General features: G+C 37.3%; 2 pseudogenes; both read right to left on the bottom strand.

Moving 5' to 3' along the window:
- Positions 1-8234: 8234 nt before the first annotated feature.
- Positions 8235-10066, bottom strand: LOC149256484 (uncharacterized; annotated as a pseudogene).
- A 918-nt stretch (positions 10067-10984) lies between these two features.
- On the bottom strand, positions 10985-12364 carry LOC149256483 (uncharacterized; annotated as a pseudogene).
- Between the last annotated feature and the right edge of the window lie 6706 nt (positions 12365-19070).

The raw sequence follows: 19070 nt of genomic DNA, 5'->3' as shown, positions 1-19070 counted from the left end.
AGGGCCTACATCATGAATTCATCTAAACCATTGAGCTGGAGCAACCTCTCTTGCTATGCCTTTGTAACATCCAAATCCAACTGTGCTGCCATTCTCAAAGTGTTGTACTCAAACTCAATGGAGAGAAGAGCCTTCTTCCCATAGACCAAGTCATAAGGGGTGAAGCTAGTGGTTGTCTTCCAGGTTGTATTATAGGCCCAAGTGGCCTCCACTAGTCTGTCAACCCAATATTTTCCTCTGTTATTCACAACCTTGGTAAGAATTCTTTCAATTCTCTATTGGTAACCTCTACTTCTCCATTGGCCTGAGGATGATAAGTTGTTGACTTCATGTTCTTGATCTTATGCTAACTCAATAGATTTTCCATCAGGTGTGAGGTGAATTGAGCTCCCTGATCAATGACTAGCTCTCTACGGTACCAAAACTTGTAAAATATATTCTCCCTTAAGAACTTAGCTACTTTCTCTTCTGTTTCTACCTTGATAGCCTTGGTTTCAACCCACTTTATCAAATAATCAGTGCACACAATTATGTACTTTTTTTGCCCTGATGGTGGATCAATGGGCCCAATGAAATCCATGCCTCACTTTTCAAATGGCTCAAGATTCACTTGAGTTTGCAAATGAATTTCATCCCTTGGAATAGGTTTCCCCATTCTTTGGCACTGGTCACATCAAATGGTGTATCTTCTTGCATCTTGGTGGAGAGTGGGCTAGTAGGAGCCAACTTGCAGTACCTTGAAGGTTGTCCTCTTGGATACAAAGTGACCTCCACAAAGCCCATAATGACAAGCCAGAAGGATGTGAAAGAATTCCTCCTCCCTGAAACATCTCCTCAAAATTTGATCTGGGTCTAGCTTGAAGAGATTACCCCCAATCCAAGTGAATGGGGTACTCTTTCTTATAATTCTGCTCTTCTCCTTGGAGGACAGATTTGGAGGGAACTGTGCATCCACTAATTAGTTGGCTATGTCAGCAAACCATGTAGAGAGAAGTTGAATAACAAATAAATTCTCATCTAGCAGTTGAAAATCAACCGTTCCTTCCTCACCTACAGGCAAAGCAAGTCTAGAAAAAAAATCTGCAACTACATTTTCTCTACCAGGCTTATCAATGATAGTGAGATCAAACTGTTGTAACAAAAGCAACCATCTAATAATTATGGCATTCACATTAGGTTTGTTCATCAAATATTTAATAGCAACATGGTCAGTATGTACAAAGGTCTGGTATCTAGTGATGTAATGTCTAAATTTATTGAAGCAATGGACAACAACTAGGAGCTCTTTTTCAGTCACAATATAGTTCAATTTAGCCTTGGACAGATTTTTGCTGATGAAATAAATGACATAAGGAAACTTGTCATCTATCTAACCTAGATCTACTCATATAGCTTTTTCAGAGGCATAAACATGTATTTGGACAGGAAGAGCCCAATTTAGGCCTTGGACTATGGGTGTAGTAGTTAACTTGTCCTTTAAGGTTTCTAGGTCCTCTTGGCAGATTTCTGACTAGAAAAATTTAGAGTCCTTGGCCAATAATCCAAACAAAGGTGAGGCTACTTTGTTGAAGTCCTTTATGAATCTCCTATAGTATCCATCTAAGCCCAAGAAAATTCGGACATCCCTCTTCTTCTGAGGAGTAGGGACCCTCTTGATGATAACAATTTTATTTGGGTCCACTTGAAGTCCTTCCTGGGATATGGAGTGACCTAGAGCAGTCCCTGCATTCATCAAGAACTCAAACTTCTAAGGAGTAAGGGATGAGTTCATTTCAATGTATTTATTTAATAATTTCTCCAAGTTAGAGAGAGCCTCTAGGAAGTCACAGCCATAGGGAGTGAAATCATCGATATAAATTCCTATAGAGTCATGGACTAGCTCTGCAAAGATGCTGAGGACTGCCCTCTACAAAGTGGCAGGGGCATTACATAATCTGCAAGGAAGGACTCTATAGGAAAAGGTACCCCAAGGACAAGTGAAGGTGGTTTTATCTTGTTCCTCTAGGATGATTTGGATCTGATTGTAACCACTGAATCCATCCAGGAAAAAGAAGAACTTATTTCCTGCAAGACCATCCATGACTTGATCAATGAAAGGTAGAGGGAAATGGTATTTTTTTGTGGTTTTGTTTGACTCTCTGTAGTCCACACAGATCCTCCATTTTCCATTCGTCTTTGGGACCAAAACCAGAGGAGACACCCACTCACTATCTGAGATGGGGTAAATGAACCCTGCATCCAACAACTTCTGTAGTTCTTCTTTAACTATGTCTTTGAGGGCTAGGTTTATTCTCCTCTGAGGTTGGCACACTGGCTTGCATCCTTCCTTGATGTAAATGTGGCAAGTACACACTGAAGGGTGCACTCCCTTCATTTCCTTATAACTCAAGACAAAGGAATCCAGATGATCTCTTAGCATGTCACATAACTCCTTTTACTGATGTGCAGAGAGAGGAGTTTATTTTCAATATTCTATTTGGACCAAATTTTGTCATCTTGACATGAGTAGGACTTGAGTCAACTAGGCACAAATTAGTCCAAGCGTTGTCTTCAAATTTCTTTACTAACTCATACGGAGACATGGTGTTGGGGGGTTGATTCTGGAGGATTTGATCAATCTGATCATCTTCATCATGTTGCCCCCCTCCTATAGTAGCATCTAGGGTACAAATTGGGTAAGATGTGGAAGACTAGAATTCATCTTCCTCCTCTTGTTCCAACCATAAAGGTATGTCATTCTCTAGATATGTTTGAGCAGGACGGTACAAGGTCAATTGTTTGGACAAATGCTCATTTTTAATGGTCATATTCCTAGCCCTAACTTATGTAAGCATTAGTAGTGGCTAAACATGGCCTTCCAAGGATGGGAGGATAACCATTGAAATTGGTCTTAGGTTGGATAACTATTACGTCAGCCGGGTATTCTAAGGAATCAATGGAGACAATCACATCCTCAACAACTCCCCCAGGAGCCACTGTGGATCTATCTGCAAGCTGCAAGACTATTGTGGTCTTCCTTAATGATCATTGGAGATTCAGTTTAAGCATAGTCTCCTTAGTCATCACATTGATGGAAGCCCCGAGTTAAATAAAGGTGTGGGGGACAATGATATCATCGATGTGAACATATACCATAGGGCTTCCTGGGTCTAGATACTTCAGGTAAATCACTCTCCCCAACATTAAATCAGCCAGCTGTCTAATGACATTAATGGTAGGGGTGTCTTTACTTCTCCTCCCAGGATGTTGGAATCATTTATACTTGATTAACTTGTTATAGATGGAGACATCCTTGATATATTGGAGGAGTGGAATTTTAACACATAAGTTTTTCAATTCACCCATAAGTTCAGTCTCTTTTGGGTTGTGCTAGCTAGGATGGATTTATCTCCCAAGAAAAGGAGGTGGATTGGTTTGAGGAGCACTCTCTTCCTTTTCCTCTTCAAGCTCCTTAGGTGGAGATGGAGGTTGATTATCTGGAAGCTCTCTTCCAGACCTAAGGTTGATTTTTGAATTTCCACAACATAGGAAGGTTAGGATTCTCTACACTATAGATCTATTGTGCCTATTTGTTATTCAAGTTTCGATATGGCTGAGAAGGCATATGAGGTTTCTTAGGTGGAGCAGGGTGAAGGAGTTGTGGTTGAGATGGAATTGGAGGCAGTAAGGTTGGAGATTGGTTGTATGGGGGACTCCACCCCTATGATGGTGTATTCCACTGAGGTTGTGGGGGAGCATATGGTTGAGACTATTGATTGGTGGGTTGGGAGTTGTATTAAGGTACAAAAGGCCAGGGAGAAGGTGTGCACCATGAAGGATGAGAAGGAGGACATCGAGGGGGAATGGATGCATTCTGGTTAGGGTTGTAATATGAATAGGATGCCCTTTGAATGCCCTGCTGGTATGGTCGAGGCCCTTGAGGGCTCCATTGGTTGATATAGTAGAGTTGTTCAGTCACACCTTCAGTTCCTTGATACACAACTTTCAATCTAGGGAGATAAGGACACTTGTCTGTAGAGTAGTTCTCCTCATAGGCTGAGAACATCTCTATAAGATTCAATGGAAATTTATTTCTAGGGTATCTCCTAGTGCATCTAGGGAATGAGACAACTAAGGCTCTTTATGCTTCCTCCTACTTCCTCTTGATCTGCATGGTATCCATTTTTGGAGCAAGGGTATGCATCATTTCTCTCTTAAAGTCTTCCAACATGTTCCCAATTTCACTTTTGATGGATGTGTTGGACGAGGATGAAATGGCCAAATCTTGACTAGCCCTACCATTCTTTCTAGCTTCCCTAGAATGATTTTTTAAAACTATATTGATATCATCATAAGATAACTGGTAGATGTCCCCTCTCGACAACATGTTTAGGGTTTTTAGGAGATCTTCCCTAATCCATATAAGAAGGAGTAGCTTGATTGATTCAGGATCGAGGGTGGACCTTTTGTAGCTGAGTTGGAACCTTTCCTCATAATCTTCCAAAGATTCATCATGTCCCAAGGTCATTCTAAATAATTCATATTTGGTGTCTTTGGACATACAATAATACATGTACTTGTTGTTGAAGGCTTGTTGCATTTGAGCCCAGGTAGTGATGATGTCCCCAGGTAAACCCATGAACCAATGCAAGGCTGCATCCTTAAGGGTGGATGGGAACAACTTCAACTTTTGGTTGTAAGAGGTATAATAATAAGTTTTGCAAATGACAACAAACTCGAACAAAATGGTATCAGGGTCCTCTGAGGTTAAGCCATGGAAGTGAGGAAGGGAAAAGGGGCTTATCTTTTTCATCCTAGCATCTCCATTACTTTCTTTGATGGGAAAATCACCCTCAGTTCTGTTTTCATTTCCATTTTGTTTTCAATCCCATTTCTATTTTCAGCCATGGTGTAGGTTGGTGGAATGATTTCTTCTTCTTCTTCCCCAATAGGCTCTTCAAATATCTTTTCTTGTTCGTCTAATGGGTCCTCTAGCTCATTGACATTGAAGAAGAGGGAAGGTTGGTTGTTTGATGGTGTGGGGGTATTTGGGAGAAATTTTCCTAAGTTGTCTCTACTCCTACGAGGCATGAAAGAAATTTGTTCTTTTTCTTTTAGGGTTTTTTTCAGAACTACTTGCAGAATGGAAAGAAATTAGAAATTGCAACTATTTGCTGAATGGAACTACTTACAGAATGGAAATAAAGCATAAATTACAACTATCTATTGAATGCAAAACAAAAGGAAAGAAAAAATCACATCTACCTAGACACCTCCCCGGCAACGATGACAAAAAGTGATGAGCCCCAGTATTATAGCAAGGATGCTGCAACTTCTAGGGTGAACAACTTTACTTTATCAACCTAGGGTCCATACAAAATTGGAGGTGACAATGCTATATGTACAATATATGCAACAGTCTACTCTTGTCACTTCTCAACTGGGGTGATAGACCACTAGGTTTTTTCAAACCAGTCTTCTATTGACTAGAAGGAGACTGGCTACTGACAATGAATGTAAAGCTATCATTAATTTTGAAATTAAATGCTTTCCTATGTTAAGGAAATGAAATTGTTGAATATAAAGTGCTATGAAAATGACATGAAATCACCTAGATAGGAATTAACACACAATACTTGCAGAAGAGACCTAATTTAACCTTGCATTCTATCATCTAGTTATCTAGACTAAGTAGGCATGGAAATGATCCTAAAATTGTGAAGACTTATGTATGCATGCATTAGCTAAATCTTGCAGAAAAGAGTCTTTTGGTTTTCAATTTAGAAAGGTAAATGTTAAACTAATCAAGCTGATCTTTTATAAGAGATGAAGGCATGGGAAAACTGGTCAAAAATGGCATTGAGGGGCATGGAGGTCAAGTTGAAGGCCTACCCTAGGCTTTGATCATTATTTTTGTCCAAAACAGTCTAAAACATGTTGCTACAGGGTTTTCTATAGTTTCTACAGAATTTCCTGTAGTTACTACAGGATGTCCTAATTTACTACAGGAAACTTAGCTTAAAGTTGTAGGAAGGTAGGGAAGGTGAAAGGAAGCGTTGGGAAGGTGTATGATGGTGGAATAATGTATGGGGAAGATGCAAATTACCCAAGGATCAGCCCAACTTTACAGGATGGTTGGATTTGCTCAAGGTGGGTGTCCACATGGGCTACAAAACAAAAATATGAATTGATGATTGGTAGTGTTTGGCGAGACTTGGTGGAGAAAACATTAGATGAGGCTCGTGGAATGAGTTCCTCCCTGTAGACAAACAACTCCTACAACAATATGTATTCATTTCTTCATTTATGCACAACTTTATGTAAATGTGAAAAAGATGAGTTGAATTTGAGAAACTGATTTATTGATTGCTAGTGGATCAAATCTATGGAATGGAATGATTTCTAATCTACAACAAACTTAAGGAACCAAAATTACAATTGCAAGTACTTCTAATAAATCATTAACAATGGTCTACTCGACAAGAAATCCTAAGCTATGTAATAACCAAAGATAACTCTATTTTTGGGGTTGTGAGAGTGGAGCCCTCAAATCATTATCCCATGAGGGAGATGAAAATGAGGCCACTGTCACAATATTTTTGGAAGTCCTTTTTCATTACTGTAACAACTAATCTACTTCTCCAACTAATGGAAGAAAAACTAACCAATCATTCAAAGACTTGCAAATTAACCAAAACATAAATAATTTCAACAGCTAATCTATGATTCTAATCTAAGGATACATGTACAAAAAGAAGAGGAAGATTTTCTACTAGGGTTGGGCCCTAACCCAAGAGCTTCAACCCTCTTAGTCAACTTAGTGTTAGATCAAATAAACCCTTTTCATTATCAGCAAAATGTCAAAAATAACATGAGAATAACAATCACAATATCTTAAGCTTGAAATTTCCTCTTTGCTACAATAAATTGTTGAATCCTAATGAGGCCCTAGGCCGTCTTATTTATACAATTGAAGCTACCAACAACTTCCTTAAAATTAGGGAGGCTTGGCTTCCAAACTCGAGATTAAATTGTCTTCAACTATCACTGGTTTGGCTACCAATGAACTTAGTGGGCTTGGCTCCTTGTAACTTCGAGCTAATAAGATCTGGTGAAGGAATCTTCACGTGATTGAGGAGTTAATGAGGGAGACCCAATATCCTAAAGTCCCTCTTGCTTGTCTACTTCAAGTTCCTGCACTTAAATTAGCCAAAAACTACTCCAAATCCTACAACTAATGCACATTAGGCCACATGACATAGCATTTCACCTTTACCCTTCTCACTAAGCAAAATATAAAAAAATATGTAAAGAAATGTGAGAAAAGTTGATTTTAATAAGCTAGAGAGTGGAATTAAGGCCCATATAATTTACCTATTGAGTTGCCTCATCACAAACGATGACTAAAATTTACATATATATGACTATTAGTAGCTAATTTATAGTATCTTATAACACAACCAACATTTTGGTCATATTTCTTTGGTCATTAATTGATTTTCTCAAGTGATCATATAGTAATATATTTTGTTGTATATTTGGTCATTAATTTGACATTTAATGACTAAATCAATGACTAAATTAATGACTAAATTTATGACTAAATATATTACTAAATGATAAAACTGAGACAACCAATTAATGATTAAACTAAAAATGATTAAAAGTTGGTCACGTTATAAGATACTCTAAATTAGCTTCTATTGGTCACCAACTGAAAAATGGTCATTTATGTGCAAATTTTAGTCATTTTTTTAGTAACTAATTAGCCATTTTTCACTAGTGTCAACATTTATTTGGATGCCTCTAACCACTTTCTTCCCATCCACTAGGAGGTCAACAAGAAGGAAATCAAGGATGCCATCAACTCACAAACATGCTACTTAAATCTCCCATTCCTAGCTCTTGGAACATGAGAGTTTCCTTTGTAAATCTAGGTGTTATTTTCCAACGTATTTCCATGGACATAATTAGAGGTGAGCTCAACATTAGAGTACACCATTCGGCACATCGAACTCCACTCTGTCTGCTAGTACCGAATACAGAAAAACATAACAAGGAAAGGGATATTCTATCTTCTTCCCTAACTATTTATCTTAGGGATCAAGAAACCCAATATGAAAGAAAAAAATAATTAAATATATTTGGTATCAAGCAGTTCCATTCATTAAGAGGTCAAAATACTATTTTTTTTATTTATATAAATTTTTTTACTCCACAGTGTATGAGTAAAAACCAAATCAGTGAAAGATTTCTTACCCTTGCTTTGCTTCAATGTCTCTACTAAAGTCAATATTGGGCTCACAATCTAGCACCAATGTTGGAACCTAAAGTTGACTTTTCTGCATTAGAAGCAACAAATTAGCAACATAAAATATATAGAAGCATTAACATGCAAGTTGATTATAAATATAATAGATCAATAGTTGGCTTACCTTCTGAATAATGGCATTTACATGCTCTCCTTACAAAAGAAACACGTGATCTCTGATCTCAGGATGTAGAGACCTATCAATATCAAGAGGTAATTGGCTCATAGACAACAACCCATGACTGCCACTTTGAGCAGGGAAGATCTAGTTCTCATGCTTTTCATGCAAACCTCTCAAATAATCTAATGACACATTATTTTCTTTTGTTCTCTTTCGTAACTGCAAACATCTATGGCATGTGTTTGAATTGGACCTCAAGTAAATAAATCCATCAAGTACAAGCCCAGGTAAAACAAAAGAAACTAGATCAGACCTTGAATCGTAGATGCTAAGATCCATCCCATTCATCCACTTTGCCTCATGAACAATTTGCAAAAACCCCTGGTATATTCAAGACCAGTAAATTTGTTTCTAAGTTCTTGTTTCCAATGCTAAAATGTCAACAACTGCACTAAAAGTAGGCACTAGAACACAAAGTAGATATGCAGAAACAAAGAAAGAAATTAGACTGACTCTTAACATGACAGATACACTACAACATCAATTTACTTGTAAATTTATTTATCTATGACAATAATAAAATTAGACTTGAACAACATAGAGTATGAAAACTAAGACTCTCAAGTTACTACACTACATAAATGTATGAGATCCTATTGACCTTTCTACCAAAATGAACCTCAAAACACACCATCCGATCACTGAAAACACTTATTTCCATGAGTCATAGAGGCTTTAAGCCACCTATAAACTCTCACTCTTGCATCACCCTCGTTACAAAAACATAATTCTAAAATGTGTAGGCATATCATTGAGGTTCAACATAGAAAGCATCCAATATATTGAAATGATCAGGCCCAATATCTTGAAACTTAGAAATAAGCTCAAGAACCACCTCTACAAGGTCACGTAACTCAAATGTCCCATCTACAATCCTCTGTATAAATGTGGTTTTTCCAACACTAATATTACCTTCCTAAGGGAAGGATGTTGGGCACCCAATCTGTTAGGGTTATGGTTTGGACTGTGAATTGTCACAGGGAGTCCAAGGGACATTGGAAGTTGAATCCAATAGTCATGGACATTGTATTTATATATCTATCAACTTAATGAAATTTTCAAATATTATTTCATTTTGGTTTTCACAGTTCAAAAATTGAAAATGGGTGATATTTTATAATCCTCTGGCATCTCAAATTCAAATGCATTATCTCCATTTTTTCTTCAAACTTGGAACTGATCCTCTTTAGGTTCAACTTAATGTAGGTCCCTTTCGGATAGTTTCTTTTCTCAAATGCACCATCTCTTGATCACCATCTACAAATAACATAAATCTTTTATAAGCATCTAGATTCTATGCTTTCCTGATATTTCATGTCATTCTCCTATAATTTTTCTTGGATTTGTGCAAAGTTGCAAACCCCTCTACAAAATATTTGACATTACAGCTCCCTGTCTTGTCTACTACAAAATCAAGTTTGCAACTCTCTTTGGATTCCCCTAGTACATAATTGAAATGGAGAAAACCTTGTCAACCTGTTAACAAAGTTGTTACATGAGCATTGTTTCTACATAAAAACCTGATCCCACTGATTTAGCTTATCTTCAGCAAGACATCTCAAAATATTTCCCCAAGTTTGGTTCAGTTCCTCCATTTGTTTATCAATCTAAGGATGATATGTTGAACTAAATTGCAAATCGCATCCATTTTTTGCCACATTGTTTAGTAAAATGATTTTAAAAACTCCTAGCATAGTGGGTTAGGAGGTGTCATGGTATCTAAAAGTCTTTCTCTTATTTTAAGACTTACTACTTGGGTTGTTGGTGACCATTGGTCATTACTAATAGCCTACATTGACATCACACTAAATTTAAAGATAGTTGTTCAATGTTTCGTCATAAAATTGAAAACGTTGATCATGTAATGTGAAATTGTGAAGTTAACAAATCATTTCGAGCTTGGAATGTGTTGTTTTTTATGTTTATTCCCTTCAACAGAAAGGGCTATGAGGATATGTGGGTGATGCAATAGCTAAGTTAGAATATGTGGGATGTGGTCATATTGGCAATCATGTCTTTCTTATGGAGATGACATTGTAGAGCAATGTTTCATAATGAAAAATAATCAGTTCAACCTAGATATGAAAATATTAATGCACATTTATATATTGATTTACTATGAAAACATGATGTATTGAATATAGAACTAAAGGTATCACATATAACAAATTAAGTGAATCATTGAGTTCTAGAGGGCCCTCATCCAAGACCTTGCTTAGCAACTTCTTCTACTTCATATCACTAGATGAAGCTTAACTTTACAATGACTAAGTATTGATATATGTCATAGTATACATCCTAGGGATTACCACATCATTAGATTATGATATATTAATCCTGCCCATGCATATGGCACTCCACTGTGTCGGTTAGTTATGAATACATACAAACATAACAGGGAAAAAGATTTATCTTCCCCCCTAACTATTTATCTCAGGGATCAAGAAACCCAATATGTGAGAAAAAACCTAATTAAATATATTTATTATCAAGCAATTCCATTCCTCAACAGGTCAAAATACTACTTTTTTCTTTATATCAAATTTGTTATTCCACAATGTATAAGTAAACACCAAATCAGTGAAATATTTCTTACCCTTTGCTTCAATGTCTCTGCTGAATTCAATATTGGGCTCACAATCCAGCACTAACGTTGGAACTTGAAGTTGACATGTTTGCATTAGAAGCATCCAATTAGCATCATAAAATATATAGCAGAATTAGCATGCAAGTTGATTATAAATATAACAGATCAGTATTTGGCTTACCTTCTGAATATTGGCATGTACATGCTCTCCTTACAAAAGAAATGTGTGATCTTTGATGTCACGATGTAGAGACCTATCAATATCAAGAGGTAATTATCTCCCAGACAACAAACCATGAGTACCACATTGAGCAGGGAAGAGCTAGTTCTCACACCTTTCATGCAAACCTCTCAAATAATCTAATGACACTATTTTCTTCTACTCTCTTTCATAACTACAAACAGCTATGGAATGTGTCTGGACTGCCCTCAAGTAAATAAATTCATTGGGAACAAGCCTGGGTAAAACAAAAAGAATTGGATCAAACTATGAATCGTAGATGCTAAGCTCCATCCCATTCATCTACTTTGCCTCATGAACAACTCACACAAACACCTAGTATATTCAAAATCAATAAAGTTGTTTCTAACTTCTTGTTTCCAATGCTAAAATTTCAATAACTACACTTAAAGCAGACATTAGAATAGAATGTGGATATGCAAAAACAAAGAGAAAGAAATTATACTCATTCTTAACAGGATTGAGACACTACAACATTGATTTACTTGTAAATTTCTTTATTTAATATAGTAATAAATTAGACCTAAACAAAATAGAGTATGAAAACTAAGACTCAAGTTACTACATTGCATAAATGTATGAAAGCCTATTGACCATTCTACAAAAATGAACCTCAAAACATACCATCTCATAACTAAAACACTTCTTTCCATGAGTCATAGAGGCTTTAAGCCACCTGCAAACTCTCGTTGTTGCATCACTCTCGCTATAAAAACATAATTCTAAAATGTGTAGGCATGTCGTTTAGGTTCAACATAGAAAGCATCCAATATATTAAAATGATCAAGCCCAATATCTTGAAACTTAGAAAGAAGCTCAGGAACCACCTCTACAAGGTTAGATAACTCAAGTGTCTAATTTGCAATCCTCTTTAGAAATGTAGTTTTCCCAACACTAATATTACCTTCCACACAAAGTGTCAGCCTATTTTTTTGCATTTTTAATTCTCTATCCATCCTACATGGTTTCTTCTTCCATCTCTTCATCCACATCCTTGATGTAAGAAATACTCTCTACGTGGTTTTTGTGGATGATCCCAATGGAACTACGTAGAAACTCAACCATATTTTCACTACCATCTCCAAGGAACTGTACACATAGTAAGAGGAGAAGAATGTCAAGCCAATCTCAAATTGAATGGAGTTTGCGAAGAAATTTCATCCACTAATCATCTGCAGTTTAATGTGTGAAAATAATGTAAATAGTAAGAAATGAACTCATAAAAACACACTCCAAATTTATGCTAACTGGAAAAACCTGTTTCGTTAGGGAACATGAACAAAAGAAAAATATCAATCGACATCTTGGATACCTCACATTCACTTTAAAACTTATGCTCATGCAGGCTCTATTAATCGTAATAATTTCTAGATATAACAGGAAGAAAATAATAACATACAATTTCATTCTATGTAACTGAAATGCCATGTTTTGCAAGTATTTTTCCATAACATTTCCAAATATACGCTGAACAAATAAACACATCTACTTTTTTAAGGAAAATGAAATTAGAAGAAAAATAGAAATCTACATCTTGACTCCATGCCATTTTCTTTACCACCAATGCTCTTGATTGTTTAGATAATCATAAGAATTTCTAAATATAACTGGAGGCAAACAATAACATACAATTGCATTCTATTTAACTAAAATTCAATTTTTGCAGTCATTCCTATAAAATTTACTATATGGAAGTTGCTTGAAATATCTGGAGATCTGTTGGTATCCTAAATTGCCCTATTTTCTACCCCATTTCCATCAAAATCAACCTCTGTTTCATCTCAATAAAAGACCCTTGTTTCCTGCACTAGTACAAGACAGTTACCCATTCCTGCACATGCTCATATTTTATATTAAGATTTATTACAACACTTTATTAATCATTTTATATGGATTTCATTCCTATTTACATATCTCTTGTAACTCATATTAATTTCTTAGAGTAATCATGGAACATAGTATTAATTATGAATGAGTGTGACTAGTGCAAGCAGATTCCTACACCACCACGAAGATTGTTCGAGATTTCTGACAAGCCAAATCTTCCATGAGGATGAGTCTCGATCCTTGACTATGAGTTTAGCTATTGATGAACTGAAGCAGGATAATAGGTGGCACACAATCAGGGAATATTTTCCAAAGTTAGGTTACGGCCAAGCGAGATTCATGTGTATTATAACTGCTGGCCAAGTTTGTAATTTCGGTTTTCTAAGTTTGTTTGGCCGAAAGGCCTGAATAAGAAATGTTTATAATTAGTGAAAACGGCTAGAGCCGAAAGGACATAGAAGATATAGATTATAGGTAGGAGGAGGCTGGTCAGGAATCATCGATTGTAATTTGTTTTAGGTAATCTGGTTATCACCTCAGCTTTGGGGTTGGACTGCTCTGTCATGTATATTTGCCAAATCGAGTAATATAAGAGAACTTCCATGATTTGCGTACACAACTTCTAATCTATCTTTGTTGTATATTTGAAGTGTTGATATTTTTCATTCCTTAGAAGGGGAACGAACTGGTTGGCTAGGGCCCAACCAACCTAGCTCGTTTACCCCTCTCGCTTTAGTTATTTAGAAAGAAGGTGTGGATATTTCATTTGAAACTGTGTGATGTTGTTGTTTTAATCTTTATCTTTCAAGTTCTGATTTAAGATATCTTTTGTAGCTAACGTGTGAAGCAGATCCATGGCTTGAGATTTAGTTGTGTTTACATTGCTTATGAGTTATATTTCTTGCATTTTCTTTACTCTCAATCTCTGTTTTAACTCGTTTTTTATCGGATCGTGCAAGGAACTCTTTACTGCACTTTGGTGTAATCATTTGCTCGCAATGAACAGTGAATCACTTCTTTGCATATTATTTCCAGTTATTTCGCAAGTAAATGAATCATTAACTAGCAACTGTCTTTAGTATTAAGAGTACATCTTTAGAGGATTTGGAAGCAGTTGCATAAAATTATCATAAATATATTATACCTACAAAGAACACAAACATTTTTTAATGGATTACTAAAGTTAGTTAACACATGCAAAAGATTTAGACTATTGTTTGATCCTTTTGAAGTTATTTTATTTCATGAAATTATTTCCTTTGCGAGGTTTAAAGAATTGAAGCATTTCCTTTTTCATAGATAATTTACTTCGGAATTTCATTTACAGTTGCAATTCTTTTTCATCACATCTTTTAGTCCTTTCTAAAGTAATTGGGAAACTGGGTGAAGGAAGCTCTGCCTCGGTGCAAGAGTTGGTCTCTTGTCACAGAAACAGAGTGCTCTAAGCCCTTAGGCTTGGAGCACCTTCACTAAGACATAAGTCTTCAGTAAGGAAGGTCACATATACTTTTGCACAGAAATATTGTACCTGCACTAGTGCAAGCAGATTGCAACACTGCAAGGATAGGTTTTTTGTGTGGAAGGAAGATCAGAAGGAAGACAGAATTCTGCAAGGGCCCACTTGCTAGACTGTTAGCCATCCATCTGAAGATGAACATAACATTTCATTACCGCATTTAAGATTGTTTTCATTGTGTGGACTTTATTTAGTTGATTTACATGCAAATTGTCCTTTTACATTCCATCACTAGAGTTTCTTTGGTGTCAATTACCTTTCCGATTGTTTTCTGACTGATTCTGCAAAGAATTTCATTTAAGAAGTAGGATTAGAGATAGGAAAATTTCATACCATTTCTGGCATTGCCTGTGCTTCGTCTCTAAGTTTACGAAACCCTCAGGTTGAAAATTAAGTGCTGAGGAGTTTTCTCAAGCGCAATTCCTGCACCCAACAAGATCTATGTTTCATGTGGACCCATCCACACCTCCCCACCACCAAAAAACAAAAAAGAAATTTTCCTGCCATTCTATTGTTTTGGGTACATGGGGAAACCTATGGAGGTAACATCTGTAGAAATTTCCACTGTAGATCACCTAATAATGCAATAGACTAAAGCAAAATACTTGATCTACTTCTACAACCAATTTAGTGGAAGCTTAATCGAACATGAGCAACATCAATAAGAATACATATAACTGATATGGAGAAATCAATCACACATAACGCATAAGAATTTACCTGGGGAAAGCCTCAGCCTAAAAACCCAACTTTGTATTATCATACAAGTGGAAATATAGCCAGTATTACAAAAAGAATCAGCTCAAAATCTATCCTACTCTCTCTGTAATACCTTTGTTTCTCATAGACAGTCAAAGGCCTCTATCTAACCTCTGGTCTGCCCTCCAAGCCTCCTATTTCTTTGCGCAATTCTGATTGGGGTACAGTGCAGCCACTTGTGTGAATTGGCCTCTTCACAAACTCACCAAACTCTGATCCAACTACGCAGTCCTGAAGGAGATAAATCCTCATCATGGATGAGCTTCCTTTATAGTAAAAATATTCATCCAACTGATAGTACACTGTCCCTTCTCTGATCTCAACTGGGTCTCTGTCTGAAATGACATGCATGAGTTATCCATGAGTGAATACTCAGTTATCTGAAATACAGTAGTTACATGCATGCAAGCATTAACTAACTGGACTCTCATTAATTTAACAAACTATTAAATTAATCTAACTGGACCTGACTCAGTTAACTGAGCCAACTAATTACAACTCAATATTACAACTCATCCTTATCTCTTTAACTGATGGATAAATTCCTCAATTAATAGGTAAACTATTGCATGTCCTCACATAGACTTCAAGTTTATTTTTCCTTAACTAATTAACTCAAGATGAATTAATTAATTAATTTACAAACTACTGTTAATATCAAATTCAAATTTTACTTCCTATTTCTAGTCTAGGGACTAACTAAAATAGGAATCCATATTGAACTGCTAAAAATAGAATTATATTTTTAGCACTTCCATTTTTCATTCCCTGTTGCCCAATCTAGCACTGGTACCCAAACTGTTATTTTTAGCACTTCTATTTTTAGCATTTATTGTTTCCATTTTCAACACGCCCTCTCAACAAGAAAGGCTTCCTCTCAAACCCGATCCTGTACCTTCGGAATGTTCTGCATGCAACACTTCTACCATGTGTGGTTGCTCCAGCAACTCTTGGATCAAAAAAACTCCCAATTGACCTCTCTGTTGGGCTAGAAACATACTCTGATGCTGAAGCTCTACCTACTACTGACAAGTGCTCCCTCTCTTACCTCTACACTACTGCAACATCTCCATGCATCTCACACCATTGCACACCTCTCTGTGCCATCCTGCACTGATGCAACACAGTTGTGCCTCTCGCATTGCTACAGCTCGCTAGCTCTACATCGTCTTGGGATCCCTGCACTGTAGCTCTCTCTACCGCCCCATCTACATTTGTTTCTACCCAATCAGTCAGTCCTACTACTCCTCATCAGGGCTCCTATAGAAAAGTCGAATCAAAGAGGTTGGGTACCTCAAGGATCTTGCCCCTCCTCCTTGGGATGATCACTCCACATCGCCCCACCTCCTACCTGGAGGTATGGCTGCATGTGATCCCTCTGCCCACCTGCCTCGAAGTTTCCCCCTGCTGGAGGTCTCTGCATGATTAGATGTCTCTACTCGATCTCCCCTCAGTTTCCCCTGTTGTGGCTGCTCCACAACCTCTTAAAGCTGCTGCACCAATCGTGGCTCCTCCACAATCGTCTAAGACTTCTTCCGGTGCTCCATGTTGAGAGGTAATATACTCTCCCTCTCAACCACCAAGTATCCATCAGCTTCCTTGCTCCTCAAGGCTTTGTTGAAGGTTTTAACCCCGTACAGAAATTACCTGCATACGAATTCTAAAACACAAAAAATAAACAATGCGAGAGCATAACACATAAAACACATATACACAGAGATTTTCCCCTGGATCCAAAAACTGGGACTACCAGCTTGATTTTTCATTATGTTCCTTTCAATGTTATATTACATATTTATACATGCCGAAGCATCCAATACCATGGACTGAAAACCATTGGGTCCAAAAAAACATGTGCGAAAATCATGCACAAAACCATAGGTGGGTCTGCCCAACCTAACATAGGGTCCAAAACCAAAATTTTTGGGAGCGCTGCCCCAGACCCCATAAAGTGGGGTTACGGGTACACCTCAAACCCCCTGTGACCCCCCTGCTACACAATCGATGAAACAAAGGGGGGCTCCGCCCCCCCCTTAACCCCCCGGTTAACTACATGGGCTAGTCGTGGAAAGAATATAACACAACCCAACATTATCCCACTTGTTGTTTTCTTTCCACAGGGAGCCACAAGAGAGCTTAGTCATTTTTCTAGCCCTAAAATGCCCATTGTCTCTCTAAACCAAGAGAACTTCTCAGAGCAGATTTTGTCAATGCATCTGCAGTATTCTTCAAAGTGTCCACCTTTACCAACAACACCTTTTTGTCTTCTATCATATCCCTCACAAAGTGATAATGAACATCAATGTGCTTTGTCTTTGAATGATAAGCAGGGTTCTTTTCCAAGAAAATTTCACTTTGGTTGTCACAGTCTATCCTTATAGCTCCCTATACTAACCCCATACTTGAACACAATCTCTGCAACCAAACTACTTCCTTGCTTGCATGAGTGGCTGCCATGTATTCTGCCTCTATAGTTGATAGTGCCACTACAAATTGTTTCTTACTCATCCAACTAATTGCACCTCCAAATAGGTTAAACACATACCCACTTGTATATCTTCTCTGATCCATATCTCTAGCCCAATCTACATCAACAAAGCCACGAATATCCAACACTTTTTCCAATCTTGGTCTTCCTTGGTAGCACAAACCATAATCACTAGTGCCACGCAAATACCTGAAAACCCGCTTCACTGTTGTCCAATGCTCCTTCCCTGGTTTTGACATAAACCTGTGCAATACTCCCACTGCATGTGCAATGTTTGGTCTAGTACATACCATTGCATACATCAGGCTACCGACTGCACTTGAATATGGAACACGAGACATATCCTCTTCCTCTTCTTGTGTCTTGGGACACTGTTCAACAGATAACCTCGCACCTACAGGAATAGGAAACTTCACCGGTTTACTATCCTGCATATTAAACCTTTGCAGTATTGTCTTGACATTCTTCCTCTAGTTTAACCAAAGCTTCCTCTTTGCCCGATCTCTTTTAATTTCCATGCCCAAAATATAGTTTGCAGCACCAAGATCTTTCATGTCAAATTTGGAGGATAATTGGGTCTTCAAATCCTGGATAATTTCTTTGTCATTTCCAACCAGCAACATATCATCCACATATAAGACTAGATAAATGACATGGTCACCAATTAATTTAAAATACACACAGTGATCTGCTTTGCTTCTGGTGAAGCCAAGTTCCCGTATAAATGTATCAAATTTATGATACCACATCCTTCGTGACTGTTTTAACCCATACAAAGAATTCTTTAACTTGCATACCAGTTCTTTATTACCCTTCACTGTGAAGCCTTTAGGTTGCTTCATGTAGATCTCCTCTTCCAGATCCCCGTGAAGAAATTTTGTCTTCACATCCATCTATTCTACCTCAAAATCAAAAGCAGCAACAACAGATAAAAGTAATATAATAGAAGTTACCTTGGCAACAAGAGAAAAAATATCACCAAAATCAATTCCCCGCACCTGGGAATAACCTTTTGCTACCAACCGAGCTTTGTATTTCTCCACCTTTCCTTCTACATTTTTCTTCTTCTTGAACACCCATTTGCTACCAATGGGTTTCCTTCCAGCTGGAAACTCCACCAGGTCCTAAGCCTCATTTTTGTGCAAAGATGCCATTTCATCAACCATGGCCTCTTTCCATAG

Source organism: Pinus tabuliformis, chromosome 7 (genome assembly GCF_031772625.1).
Source record: "Pinus tabuliformis cultivar Carrire ecotype Pingquan chromosome 7, CPIR1, whole genome shotgun sequence".
Classification (NCBI taxonomy): domain Eukaryota; kingdom Viridiplantae; phylum Streptophyta; class Pinopsida; order Pinales; family Pinaceae; genus Pinus; species Pinus tabuliformis.
Note: the sequence above shows the minus strand (reverse complement) of the source record. Positions and strands in the feature narration are given on the sequence as shown.